The sequence below is a fragment of the Crinia signifera genome, chromosome 7, assembly GCF_055691185.1.
Source record: "Crinia signifera chromosome 7, ASM5569118v1, whole genome shotgun sequence".
Taxonomy (NCBI): Eukaryota; Metazoa; Chordata; class Amphibia; order Anura; family Myobatrachidae; genus Crinia; species Crinia signifera.
Window position 1 is genome coordinate 41,736,609 of NC_139223.1, and position 15,000 is coordinate 41,751,608.

A 15,000-nucleotide genomic window follows, 5' to 3' on the forward strand; every position below is an offset into this window, starting at 1 on the left:
ATGGACCTCCTGGTTGAATCCAATGCACTGGTTCTCTGGTTTAGGAGAATGGGCGCAAGGGATCATAGCTAGCATAGGAAAACTCTTTCTCTGTATCGGTGGTGCCATCATAGTCTTTGTGCTATTGTTCAAATGTATAAAGGTGGTGACCCGGGGAAAGACAAAACGTACCGAAATCATGAGTGTAAGAACGAGAGATACAGAGGAAGACCAGGGTTTGGTATATGACCCTAAAATCGAAACCACCTCCCTTTAAGGAAACCATATTTGTGAACGTGTATATGTTGTAACCACCCCTGTTTTTATTTTTATCCCAAAATTGTACATTATCCTTCGTGACCCTGAGTAGGTTGTTCGATAAATGCGGCCCATCGTTTATCCATGATCCTGGATCGGCCGAGAGCAGATGGTTTACTCCCCTTATATGTTTAATTCATGTATCCCAATTTCTCTGTTAGGATTATGAATTTCTGTATTGTCGTGTGAAATGTTTTGTATTGTAACAGTTTTATAATTACTGTTAAAGGGTGGACTATGGAAGTCGAGTTACACACACGCCATTTTAGGATAGTATGGCCGCCATTTTGGTTCGCAGAGTTGCGCAAATAAAGTTTCCATACCCGAGTATGCGTGGCAAAGTGGACCAGAAGAGTAGCCATACTATCACACATAAATTCATAAATACATACTGACCCTAAGTAAAATATAGTTAAAGGTTTAGAACGCCACACATAGCTTAGTTAGCCCTGCATACATCTATCTGTATCGTGTTTAGTACCGTTCCGTTCAGCTCATTATGCGAAGTATTCCGGTCATTGCGAATATTTCACAATGTACACTGCCCGATAGTTATGGACATAATCCATAACTCAGAGACAGTTTCTGTTGAAAGTAGTTAACAAAGGAAACTAGATGAAACCAGTTCTTATCCCTGCTGACGCCGAAACCACCAAACAAAGGACTCTTAAAGTTCACTCCCCTGCACCTGGTCAGACCAGGTACAGCGTCTAACCTCCAATCACAGTGGACCGGACATATGATCTCTGACCAATGAGAATGGCCTTTGACCTCCCCTTTCTGACCCTATAAGATAGGCGACCCAGAGCAGCCAAAGTCTCTTCGGCACATCTACCTTTCCCTGACCTGACCACCGGACTATAGTTCATCCCTGAACGATAGTGAGCTCTGACCGGACTACACTTCGCATATTTGATGAGAACGGTAACGGTTGCATTAACGGTAGTTATCCTTATTGTATTGATTGGCTGATTGTGTCTTGTATCTGTTTTCTTTCCCCTTAGCAGAGTCTGTTTAGTATTCATTGTTAGTATATTGTATTACTTGTTATACCTGTTTATTCTTATTTCTGTAACCCCCTTTTGTCCATTAGGGACTCAAATACAACCTTTTTACGGAGCTCTTATCTCCATATTTCTATACAGTGGTGGTTGTCTGTTTATTCGCATAATAGCGACAAGGTATATTACGGACACTGTCCGATAAGGTATATTCGCAGTTTAGAGACAAAATACTGCGAAGGAATCTCTGATTAAGGTACTGGTTCTCTGTGTACATAATACAATAAAAGGTACGCTACGCTGCGCTACGCTTTGTTCACACGTAGCTAGGTATAAAGGGTACGTTGGTTGCGGACTTATTACGTAATCAACGCTTTTCACTTATTGTCACTCTGGTTATATTTTAATCACCATTAACAGTCGATACACACTGACTATGCCACACCACATTGCCCCCCACAGTAAGGCTTCTAATAAATTATAAATTACCGGCTTGTTGCCAAGGGGGTTAATGTCCGTTGCCAAGGTGGTTAATGTCCGTTGCCAAGGGGGGGTTAATGTGCGTTGCCAGGGGTTCTTGCTCGTTGCCATGGGGGGGGGGTTAATGTGCGTTGCCAGGGGTTCTTGCTCGTTGCCAAGGGATTAATATGCATTACCAGGGGTTTTTACTTGTTGCCAACGGGTTTATATTTGTTCCCAGGGGTTAATGCTCATTGCCAAGGGGGGTTAATGTACGTTTCCAGGGGTTCTTGCTCGTTGCCAAGGGGGGTTTATTGTCCATTGCCAGGGGTTCTTGCTCATTGCCAGGGGTTATTGGATGTTGCCAAGGGGTTCATATTTTTTGCCAGGGGTTAATGCTCGTTGCCAAGGGGGATTTCCGTTGCCAGGGGTTCTAGCTCGTTGCCAAGGGGTTAATATGTGCCCGTGTGTCCTGCCACCCGCCCATCAGCTGCAGCTGCCCCTGCTGTATCCTGCCTTCCCCTGCGCACAGAGAGCCAGACGCTAGAAGTCATTTTTTCACTTCCAGCATCTTTGACAGGGAGCACAGCTCTGCAGCGTTACCAGGAAGGGCAGAGCTGTGCTTCCTGTCAGACGCTAGAGGTGAACTATGACTTCTAGAGTCTGTCTCTCTGTGTGCAGGGGACGGACAGACAGGGGAAGGCTGGGGCAGCCGCAGCTGACGGGCGGGTGGCCGGACACATGGGCGGGCGGGTCTCCGGACACATGGGCGGGTGGGCGGACAGGTCCTTGTCATCCCGACGCACCCGCAGCCCAATAAATATTTTTTTTAAGTGTGTGTCTGGACCCGGGCCCCCCTGGCAGGCCCGGGCCCAGGTAAAATGTACCCGCCCCCCCTGCCTCTCGGCGGCCCTGATCACATTGTGGGGACTGGAATCTGTTAACACGGTCATATTGTGGGGACCAAAAACCTGGGCCCTATAAAGGAAACCTTTTCAAATTAATACAGGGGGTATTCTTAATGTGCCATTGTGGTTTTTAGCATTGGCCCAGAATGCAGGTCTACTAGTCCGTTTGTGTGTGTAAGTGTGTTGCTTCATTGTGTCACCTTATACAGTAGCTTCTGGCTGCGTAGTGTGTATGCACAGGGTCCACTGTTCAAAATTAAAAAAAGAACATTTTTTCATTTTTATTTTCTTTTTCTTACTGCACACCATGGTAACTGTGGACTGTGGATGTAATTGAGGATAATAATAATAAATTCTGTGATTTGAGCTGTTTTTAAGATTTTTTTATAATATAGAACTAAAACCAGAAACACATTCTCACAAATGCACTATTGTAGGTGAGAGGTTGTGATTGAATCAACAAACAACATGTCTGGTCAGTGCTGGAGTAATGACAGTCTGCTGCTACTGTTTGTGTGTATATACAAGCATAGGCGCCAATTCTGTGGGTGCTCAAGGGCTTGAGCACCCGTGGAAATTGATAAACACCCACGGGGGCCTGAGTCGTGCTCATACTACTCATACCCGCTATATTATACAGCACACTTCCGTCCTGCACGCCAATAAGCATAGCAACCCGGTCCCCACCACACCCCGTGCACTCTTACGTGACCTCACGCACAGCCGCCGGGCGCCAGCGCCAACCTCCCCCCTCCCTCTCCCTCCACTGCGCGACCACCCACCGCCGGCGTCCGTCTCAGCCTGGGGCATCTGCTGCGGCACAGTGCAAGGAGGCAGCTTGCTTACCCCAACAAGCGGAGCAGAGTAGGCTGGCAGGAGCAGGACTGGCATCTGACTCTTCTGCCAGCTTCTCGTTTCTCAGCTTCTAGTTTCTTCTTGGGGTGCCTGCATGGCCATGAGCTGACAGTCAGTCTGTAAGGCTCATGTGAGTAAGGTCAGTAAATCCAGTGCACGTTGCTCTATTAGACCCAAAATAATAGCTGGCCATTCATAAAAACAGAGCTTTTATTACAGCAGCCAGCGAATAAATGCATTTAGATGTAACAAGGGCCGCATAGGCCCGAGTGTAATTAAGAGCCTGTGAATTTGCAGAGTTAAATAAAGTTGTAAACATTAAGATAAGGCCGGAGGGAAATAGTGAGTGGCAGTTAGATCTGCCCTATCGGGTAGCTGGGGGGCGTCACCTTAGAGAGGGGTACTTATAGGAAAGCAGACAGGAAGGACTTCCTCTTTGAGTCTGGATTTCTGCTGGGACAATCCTGTTTGACCAAGCTCAAGGACACTTTAAGCTAAGTATTTTTACTTATCTGGTCCATCAGCTAGTTACTTTACCTTAAAGATGTCAGGGCGTCCTAAGCGCAGCGCTCCCCCCCCCCCGTTGGCTGGCGGACGCCGCCCGCCCCCTGATCACAGTAGCCGGGCGTGGGGGTGGTAAAACACCAGCCGCGGCCCAGTACATGGCGTCCACAGAGCGCCAGCGCGACTCTGTGCGCCCTCTCTCCCCGGCGCTGCAGCGCGGAATTGTTCCCCTGTCAGCAGTCAGTCCTAGCAGCAGCGGAGCATCCGTCGCGGGGATCACGCGGTCCCCGGCGGCTGCCCGCTTTCATCACCAGGCCGCGTCTAGCGCGGCTGGTAGTGTCAGCAACACGCCAACACGCGGGGATATGCATACCCTCCAACATTTGTAGGGCAGAATTCGGTACACATTCAGGAAGGGGGTGTGGTCATGTATGAAGTGGGCGTGGTCACAGTTAAAGTGGGCGTGGTCACGCCCCCTGTCCGAATATGTACTGTGCTTTTTTTTTTTAAGAGGACTCTTACCACTCTAAAAAGTGGAGTTTAACACATACAACAACCCAGCCCCACCCCCACACATGCTGATGCTGTGCTACTGCTGCCTACCTTCCCCAGCAGTTCAGCTCAGCGTCAGTCCCCGGACCTTCAGCCATGTGCCGCTGCAGTAGCGGGAGGGCTGGCAGTTAATCACTAATCAGGCGGCGTCTGGTCCTGTCATTCCCTGCATCTCCTCAGTGTGCGTGTGTGTGAGCAGGGGGAGGCGGGCCCGCAAGTGAGGGCCATGCTGTGGCCACTGTCCCGTGACTGCTGGCATCAGACCATACCGGCTCACCCCACCTCAATGTCGCAGAGTACACCCAGCATTACCGTGGTACTACCATCATCCTAAAAATTGATTGTGAGAGTCCCAAGTGACTGATCCGTGCTAAATACCGTAACGATCGAGGAACTTAGCGAAACTACCAACTTTCTTTCCTAGCATTGAAAAATATCCCATTCACTTGAAAGACTACAAACATTTTCCCAGCAGGTTTAAAACTGCATTGATTGAGTACAAACTAGTCCTGAATTGGCAAATACTGGTGATTAGAGGGGGGGTGGGGGGGACACTGGTGGTACTAACCGACATGAAGACAATTACTGCAATAGACTGTAGTAGTTCCCAGTACTGCAGGTGGATGGCATTCTCCTGACTGGGCAGAGAGTGGTGGTGCTTGTGGTAATGGGTTTATCAAAGCAGGTCTGCACTGCAGCTACTTCAAAAATCGAGCCGGGTCCCCCTGCAGGGCACCTTGGGACATGAAGTCTTCTTGGCCAGCCACTCCCCCTCTCAGCTAATGCTGCCGGAAGAGCAGCCAATAGAACAGAACTGTGATACTACAAATAAAAAACTACAACTCCCAGAGTCGGATGGGCTGGCTACAGAAAATCGGTACATTTGGTACAGTTAGATTTAGCCGGTACAGACCATTAAAAAACGGTACTGTACCGGCTAAATCGGTACAGTTGGAGGGTATGGATATGCCAGGCACCTCGGCCGAGGCGCTGGCTGCCCCTGAAGCTCACGCAGGCTCACCTGGTACCAGAGTGGGGGTTCACGCGGCTTTGATTCACCGCGAGGAGGAGCAAGGGGGTATGAATACACCTCCTCCAGCTCCGGGTATACCCGTTTATGCGCTGCCTTACACAGGCAGCAGGGGTGCATCAACCCCTCCCGCACCCATTGCCAGCCCCATGCAGGTCATTACAGGAGGCCCAGCAAGGCTGCCTGCACTACTCAGGGGGCCGCCCATAGTCACACTGCAGGCCTCTCTGTCGCACACTGCAGATCCTCTGCTGCCGGGCAGTTTCGCCCCGCAGGCAGGAGCTTTTACTGGGGGGCAACCAGTGTTAACCCGCAGCAGCGGGGAGGACACGGGGCCTGCCATGGCGCATTTGTATCCAGGGCAGCAAGCAGCATGGCACCAGGGCTCTGGGCAAGCCCAGGCGCCACAGGGTATGTTCGCTCCCCCAGCACCCTTGCAGCAAGGGCACCAAGGGTTTGGCCCGTCTGCATTTCATCCTGGGTTCCAGCACTTTCAGCAGCTCCCCGCTAATCCCCACCAACAAGGGGCCTGGCCTTTCCCTACAACAGTAGCAACCGGCCACCCGGGGTACCCACCAGCGCAGCAACATATGGCACACCAGCCTACCTGGGGCCAACCTTCCAGTTTCCCATATTTCCACCAAAACGGTGGGACACCACAGGTGCCTTACGGGTCTGCTTGGCCATTGTTCCAGCAGCAGCCCGCTGCTAGCTGGGCGTCAGGGTTGCAGCATCCTTATCAGAGCGGGGGTCAACCCCACCAATATGGGCAGCAGCCAAATTTCGCCCCTCCACGGCCGCATTATTCACCCGCAGGGAGTGCCGAAAGGGGGCGGGCATCCAGGGGTGATGCAGGGTTTTCCACTACGTCAGGCTCCATGGGTAATGCCTTGCCTTTGTCTCCAGAAACATCAACAGGTTCGGACGGGGCCATGAGGGCCATGAGGTCTACACAGAGTGCCATACAAGGGATCCTGCAAGGCTCAGGGTCTGCTCCGAGGTCATCTACCCCGACCGCCACGGCGGCCACAAGCGGCAGGGATCCTGTGGGCGCCTCAGGGGACGCCGAGCAATCTGGCGGGTCATCAAGGCCCAGGCCTTCAGAACAACCTGTGACGCAAGAGGCGGAGGCAGAGCCTGAGGACGGGGCCGAATCCACTGAGGGTGAGAACACTGACAATTCTTTGTGTGAATCCTCATCTTACCACTCCACAGCTAGCAGTGGGGACGAGGGGCAGTCAGGGCGCCCGCGCAAGCTTGCTAAATTGGTTGCGCGAGCTGTAGCAAAGAGGGTCAGAGGCACGAAGCGCAAACAGAAGGACGCGCCCCCCCCCCCCCCCCCCCGTTACAGACACGGCTGGGGATAAGGTTCATTGTTCGAACACGGCCATTTCCCGGGGGCTCCGTAAGGGAGTGAAGGAGAGGATTAAGAAGGGGAAGTTTGTGGACCTCTTTACTTTAACGGCCGACATGAAAAAGGAGTTCGATAAGGCCAAGAAATCCTCAGCCAACGGGGAGCTCGCCTTCAAGAGCTTCCACAATTGGCTCAGGGGATTCCTCATCTTCTCCTCGTGCTACCTTAGCACCAGGCCAGATGAACATTTGAATGTTCTTCGTTACCTATTTCTGGTAAACGAAACATTCATTAGCTACAGGAACGGGGCCTGGCGGGACTATGACGAGAAGTTCCGCCGGGCTCATGAGGGGTCCACAAGCATGCCTATGGGTTGCAAACACGTGGAGATATGGCTAGAGGTGATAGGAAAAGGCCAGCCATCCACGGAACAATCTGGCAGGAAGCCCTTTCTCGGGTGGAAACCCGGGGCGAAGGCCTCGGGCAAGGGTAGATGCTTCGCCTTTAATGACGGCAAATGCGAGAGAGGCGCAAAGTGCCGCTACAGGCATGAATGCCGTTGGTGCGGGGCAGGACACTCGGGTAAATCCTGTAAGTCTGGGAAGGCCCAGGAGCAGGGTGACGCAGGGCCTAGCAACAAGTAAGGCACCCTCCCCCATAGTCCTGGACGAGTTGGCTCGCCGCCTAGCCTCTTACCTTGATAGGGAGGCGGCACAGTTCTTATATAGTGGTTTTAAGTTCGGTTTTCAATTACCCATCCCTGAGTCAGTCTTGGTGATATCCCATAAGAACCTCAAATCAGCAAGGGATTTTCCGGGGGTCGTGAGACAGAAAGTGTATGCAGAGATAGAACTGGGAAGGATGGCAGGCCCTTTTGCTGCCGAACCCTTGCCCCGCATGTGCTTCTCCCCTTTAGGCGTAGTCCCTAAGAAGACGCCGGGGAAGTATAGGTTAATACAACACCTGTCTTACCCTCCCGGAAGGTCCATCAACGACGCCATTCCGGAAGCTCAGTGTAGCGTGCAATACCAGCTCTTTGATGAAGTGCTGGAGATTGTGAAGGGTTTTGGTCAGGGGGCACTCATGGCGAAACTGGACATAGAGTCCGCTTTCCGGCTGCTCCCTTTGCACCCCAATTCCTTCCATTTTATGGGCTTTAGGCTGGAAGGGGGCATATTTATAGACAAATGCCTGCCGATGGGGTTCTCAGTCTCCTGTTCCTACTTCGAGAGATTCAGCACCTTCCTGCATTGGTGCATACAGGAAGGTGCGAGCTGCAAAGGGGTGGCTCATTATTTAGATGATTTTCTCTTTGTGGGACCAGGAGAAGACGACACATGTCGGCGCATACTGAAAGGGGCCAAGGACATACTGACGGCTATAGGGGTCCCCATAGCAGCTGACAAGACGGAGGGTCCCACCAGGGTGCTATCATATTTGGGTATTAAAATAGACTCTGAGGGTGGATGTTGCAGACTGCCAGAGGATAAGGTAGCGAAGCTGCAGGCGCTTATTGAGGAGTGCCGGCGGAAGGGGAGGGTCCGGCTGCGGCTGATTCAGTCGCTGCTAGGATCTTTCAATTTCGCTTGCCGCATCATTCCGATGGGTAGGGTTTTCTGCAGGAAGCTGGAGAGGGCCACAGCGGGGGTGAGAGACCCGCACCATACACGGACGCTGCAGGCTCTACGGGATTCGGGGCCTACTTGCAAGGAGAATGGTGCTGTGCGCCATGGCCACAGTCATGGATCGACCGTGGTTTCATGGTCAATCTATTACTGCTGGAACTCTTTCCCATCATTGTGGCGGTCGAGTTGTGGGCCAGCCATTTGGCGGACAAGAACATAGTGTTCTGGTGCGACAACATGGGCGTTGTCCATGCGATTAACAACCAGCGGGCCACATCACCAGAGGCCTTGCGCCTACTAAGACACCTAGTTTTACATTGTCTGCAGCACAATATTCACTTTAGGGCCCGACACATCCCGGGAGTCGACAACAGCATAGCAGATGCACTCTCGAGGTTCCAGTTCGAGAGATTTCGCGAGCTGGCACCAGAGGCTGCTATCACAGGGCTCAGCTGTCCCCCTTTTGTATGGCAGGTCATAGAGTCGGCATGAAGTCACTGGCCCTGCTATCTTTGGCCCCGTCCACACGTAGAGCTTATGGGGCGGCTTGGAGGGATTGGTCAGCCTTTCAGGTTTCACCGGAGGCCTATGGTAAGTCGGTTGAGGACCGGTTACAAGCCTTCGTCTGGGAGCATTATAAAAACGTCAGGTCAAAGTCGGCTATGGCGGCGGCTTTGGCAGGGATAGCTTTCCATTCCAAGTTGCTAGGTGAACCCGACCCTACTAGGTCTTTTGTACTGGCTAAAGCGTTAAAAGGATGGGCTAGGGCGCAGCCGGGGGTTCCAGACTACCGTCGCCCAATTGATGAGAGCATGCTGGGGGACCTTATGCAGTGTTTAAATAAAGTAGCGGTGAATGGATATGAGGCGGCGCTCTTCAAAGTGGCATTTTCCTTCGCATTTTTTGGAGCCTTTAGGGTAAGCGAGTTAGTGGCCGCTAACAAACACGCGCTTTCGGGGCTCCTTAAAGAAAATGTAGTTTTCCGCGAGGGGAAGATACTTTGCAAGATAGGGAAGTCTAAGACAGACCAAGCGGGTAAGGGCATCTGGATAACATTGAGAGCGCACTGCAATAAGGCAATATGTCCTGTATCTTTGGATGAGGAGTATGTCTCGGGCGGACCGGGCACCGCGGCACAGTTCCTGGCACACAAGGAGGTGGGGCCACTTACCCGATTCCAGTTTGCGGCTGTGTTTCGGAGGTGTGTCGCGGCCTTGGGTCTCCCCGAGAAAGAGTATGGAACGCATTCGTTCAGAATCGGGGCGGCAACTTGCGCAGCCGCAGCGGGGCTTCCACCATCCTCAGTTCAAGCGGTGGGGAGGTGGAAGTCAGCCGCCTATAAGAAATATGTAAGGTTAGATAAGTTGTAAATAGCGCCTGTTGCGCTGACCCGAAAACGTACTGTTTACAATCGGTTTTGGAACGGTTAGCGTTCCGGAATCGACGGTGTGAAGGGAATTTTTTTACTTTTTCCTCTGCAGGGGACTTAATTACAATTGGCTTCCCCCCAACAGTCCACCAGAGGTTTTTTAAGATTTTTCCCCTTCACTCGGGTCTATAGTCAATGCATTTCAGTTGTGTTTTGTACAGTATAAGGTATATGCTAACCATAGGTTTTCTCTTTTTCAGCCCCTCCCCCTCCCTCAATGACTCTGGGCAGGGTTTGGTTAGTGGGGCACTCCTATATATATTGGGCTGCTAGGCACCCTTTAGCAGCCTCGGCACCGGAGCTGTCTCAGGCCCGGGAGGTGCAGTGGCTAGGCATTAGGGGTTTTCAGTGGGATGGCCTGTGGGACCTGCTGGTCTCCAAAGCCCGGAGATTGGGCAGGCCTGATGTCTTAGTCATACACCTGGGGGGCAATGACTTGGTCAAGCGGACCGGCATTGCGTTGACCATACAAATTGAGAAGGACATGGCGAGGATACAGGAGCGTTGGCCAGGCGTACTGCTGGTTTGGTCTGACATAGTGCCCCGTTTCACATGGAGGGGGTGTCGGAGCATAGAGGCTGTTGAGAAGGCCAGAAAGAAAGTGAACCACGCCGTATCCAGATACATAGTGGCAAAGGGTGGTAAAGCAGTCAGGCATCCCACCATTGTAAAAGGCAACCCGAGCCTGTATAGGCCGGATGGGGTTCACCTATCGGACCCCGGTATGGCTATTTTCCTGCAGGATATTCTCTTGAGTTTAGTGTAGTTAGGGCGTAGGTAGTTGTTTTTGGGGTGGTGGGCCTTGTGGCACAGGTTGACCCGGCTGGGTAGGCGTGCCAAGGCAGTGGCGGTTGAGCGCTCTCGACCAGCACTCAGGTGTGGTGTCAGGTGGTCTCCGTGGGGTATGGCCCGCCCCTCTGCCAAGAAGGTAGGCGAGTCCCGACTCAACGCGGTGGGGCGCTGGACACTTCCTGGAAGTGCCCGCGTCTGGCCCTAGGAGGGGCGTGGCATGCCGCTGCGGAGCGGGCTGTACACACAATTGTTGAGTGATGCCAGCGAGTGGGGCGACCTGGTCGCCGCCATGAGGGGCATCCGCGTTTTGAGGGTGCTGGTCTCAAGTGCTTCTTCTTGCCATCCCTAAAACAATTAGGGTCATACCATCTTTAAATAAATATTCTAGATGACCTTTAAACTTACGCAGTTGGTGTCCGTGTCTTATTTATTAGTTAAGGTGTCAGTGTGAGTTATTTCTAGGCTTAAGTGTTAGATAAAGGTATAGGATAAAGCAGCATAATTCTCTAGGCGCCTTATTTATTTGGCACTGTGGGGGAATTTATGTACCTGCACTGTGGGGGCATTTATGTATTTGGCACTGTGGGGGCATTTATGTATTTAGCACTCTGCTGCTGTAATTTGAATATTGGAGACAACTGTGCTCCGTAATATAAATTGGTATTATTTTGTGGTCACGCCTCTTCCCCATGTAGCCACTCCCCTATATTTTTGGCTTGAGCACTCACCAGCAAAAACATAAATCGGCACCTTTGTATACAAGCTGACCAGACACCCCCTGCAGTGAAGCTTCAGAAGTGACTTCATCACAGAAGTGTGTATATAGTAGGGATGAGCGCATTCGGATCTCCAAGATCCGAACGTACCTGAACTTCATATTCTGAGACGGGATCCGAGCTCAGCTCGCTGTTCCCACTAAACTCGGATCCCAGAATGTGCCAAAATGTCATCATCCCTCTGTCAGATTCTCCTGATATCCAGACCCTATATAATTCCAAATGGCTCGGCACCAACTTCTCTCCAGTTCTAGTGAGAGGATGTGTTAGTGGCTGTGGGAAAGTGGCATGGATTGGCAACCTGCTCTGCCTCTGCTGTATCATTGTGGGGGTGACCTGCTCTGCTGTATCGGTCCAGTCCAGTGGTGCAGTGCTGTGCGGTAGCAGTCTTGGAGTGAGCTCCTCTGCTGTATCAGTCCAGTTCAGTGGTGCAGTGCTGTGTTGTGTCAGTCTGGGGGTGACCTTCTGTACTGTATCTGAACTGTGTAGGACTCATTCATATGCACTGCATTCATTACATATGTGCATATGTAATGAGTGGCTCATTACATATGTAATGCGCTCTCATAGCTACTGTCTGTCCTGCTTTTACACTGCAAACCTGCTTGAGACCTGGTATTTATGTGCGGTGTGAATAGTTTTAAAACGGTAATAAACCGTTTTAAATACCGTTTCAAAATACCGGGTCTCAAACGTTTAGGCAATGTGAAAGCAGCATGGGGGTGACCTGCTCTTCTGTATCCAGTCCAGTGGTGCAGTGCAGTGCTGTGCTGCATCAGTGTGGGGGTGACCTGCTCTACTGTATCCAGTCCAGTGGTGCAGTGCAGTGCTGTGCTGCATCAGTGTGGGGGTGACCTGCTCTATGGTAACCAGTCCAGTGGTGCAGTGCAGTGCTGTGCTGCATCAGTGTGGGGGTGATCTGCTCTATTGTATCCAGTCCAGTGGTGCAGTGCAGTGCTGTGCTGCATCAGTGTGGGGGTGATCTGCTCTATTGTAGCCAGTCCAGTGGTGCAGTGCAGTGCTGTGCTGCATCAGTGTGGGGGTGACCTGCTCTATGGTAACCAGTCCAGTGGTGCAGTGCAGTGCTGTGCTGCATCAGTGTGGGGGTGATCTGCTCTATTGTATCCAGTCCAGTGGTGCAGTGCAGTGCTGTGCTGCATCAGTGTGGGGGTGATCTGCTCTATTGTAGCCAGTCCAGTGGTGCAGTGCAGTGCTGTGCTGCATCAGTGTGGGGGTGACCTGCTCTATGGTAACCAGTCCAGTGGTGCAGTGCTGTGTTATATTTATTATAACAGTCCGGGGGTGACCTGAAGGTTGACAGGACTTAGGCCGACACCTGAAATAGGGCGACATGAGTTTTTCACGTTTTTTTTGTCCCAAATGTCGACATAGTCAACATGGACACAGTCTAAGTGTACCACTGCACTTGCCATGCTTTGGGCACAGTGCCACGCTGCCTTCGGCACACTATTATACTCCCACCACCCTGTAGTGGATGGTACGGTACCGCCTGTGGGCACATGCCCGCTCAAAATACAGTAATATGGAAAAAAAACAATGTTGACCTTCCCATTGTCGACCTAATGCTTGTGTTGACCTTCTGACCCTGTCGACCTAAGCCCTGTCAACCTAAATAGTGGCCACATCCCGAAAGAGCAGGGCCCTTCTGCCCTCATGTGTCTTTTCATCTCTTATTTAAGCTGTGTACACATGGGGAGACGGGTGCCCCATTCTGAGTGAGGTGCTGATTGTGTTGTTGTCATCCTATTCCACATTTAAGGGGGACAATATATGAAAAAGAATAATGATACCCGGGTATCCCCTACCCCATTCACACCGGCCAGGTCCCCGGGTTAAACCCGGGAACAACCCTGCTCCATAGCAGGGCTGAAATCCCGGCATTTTTTCACACCAGCGCTGGTCGCGGGTTGTTCCCGCGGAAATTATGCTGGTGTGAATGGGGTATTACATACAGGCAAAATCCCATTATGATTTTTTACCACCATGTAATCTGGCTTTTCTCTAAGCTCAACTCTACACCAATAAAGTGTTATCCTATCTACAATAAGTACAGCAGACTGGGATAATCACCTTTTTAAGGCTCTGTTGAACGTAGGTTACTCCAGAAGAGCTATTACTTACTATTACCAAAAATTATGAGAACCTTACTATACAGGCCAATTCCAAACAGGTATTACTAAATGGCAGTCACGCTTCCCCAATCTAAACGAAAAGACTATCTGAAAAGCTCTGCTATACTCCACTAAACAATATCAGCCACGTCCTACAAAGACATGCTTTTCTAAATATTGTACCCCCCATCGCTGCACTTTAATGGGCCTAACCAACTCTTCGGTGTGTCCTTAAGGCAATGGCTCTGATGCAGATTTATACCATTGTTTATGGGAATGTTCAGCTATTCAAAAATTTTGGACGACAGTCAGAAAATTTTCGGTAGATCATTTGGTAAATTATCTACTATTGACACCAGCATGGGCCATCTTGGGATATTTGCCAACCACCCCAAAAATTTCAGTTGGATGCAAAACATGTTGTTGTACCTTTCTGCGGTAGCAAGAAAATGCATATTACCACAATGGATATCCAACATACCTCCCTCATTTCTTATGTTCCAAGAAAAATGATTCCAAATATTTAAAGTTGAATGGACTGAAACAACATTTACCTAAGGAATCTCAAACAAAATTCTTCTTTGAGGTATGGGAGAGTTATATAGACGCCTTGCCAACGGACATCAAACAACAAATTCATAAATGTTTCCGCACAACTCTCTGGTATGAGACTACTATGAGAATACTTTTACAAGACCCACCAATAGCTTAATCAAAAAAGGAACGGATGGCTTGGACACGCATGGCTTTTCCCTTCCCCCTCCCCCCCTCTTTTTCTCTCCCCCTCCCACCATAAACTCCCCTTTCAACCTGTTTTTACACTTATTTGACACTAATTATCTTTTATTCATCTGATTAATAATAATAAGATGATAACATCAATAATTGACAAATACAATTCTTTTAACCCAAGAAAAAACAATCAGTTACGCCAGGAGCTCAATTATAGATCTCATTTATTGAAATTTGCATTGAATAGAATATTGTATATTCTTTTGAAATAATTTCTTCATGTGTTCAAATGTTTTAATATTAATGTATACAGTTGACATATATACATAATCTTTGCTGTTTGATTTTCTAATCCATAGACATATCAGTAATATTTCTGATAAATAGGAAATATAGAAAATGTTTGCAATACATATTGTTATTAATGACATTTCACATTGTAATGCTTATATTTTGCAATAAAAACAATTTGGAAAATTCTTTTCATTAATTCATTAGGGGGTAGATATATGAAGCAGTGATAAGGGAGGAGAAGTGATAAAGTGTCTGGTACT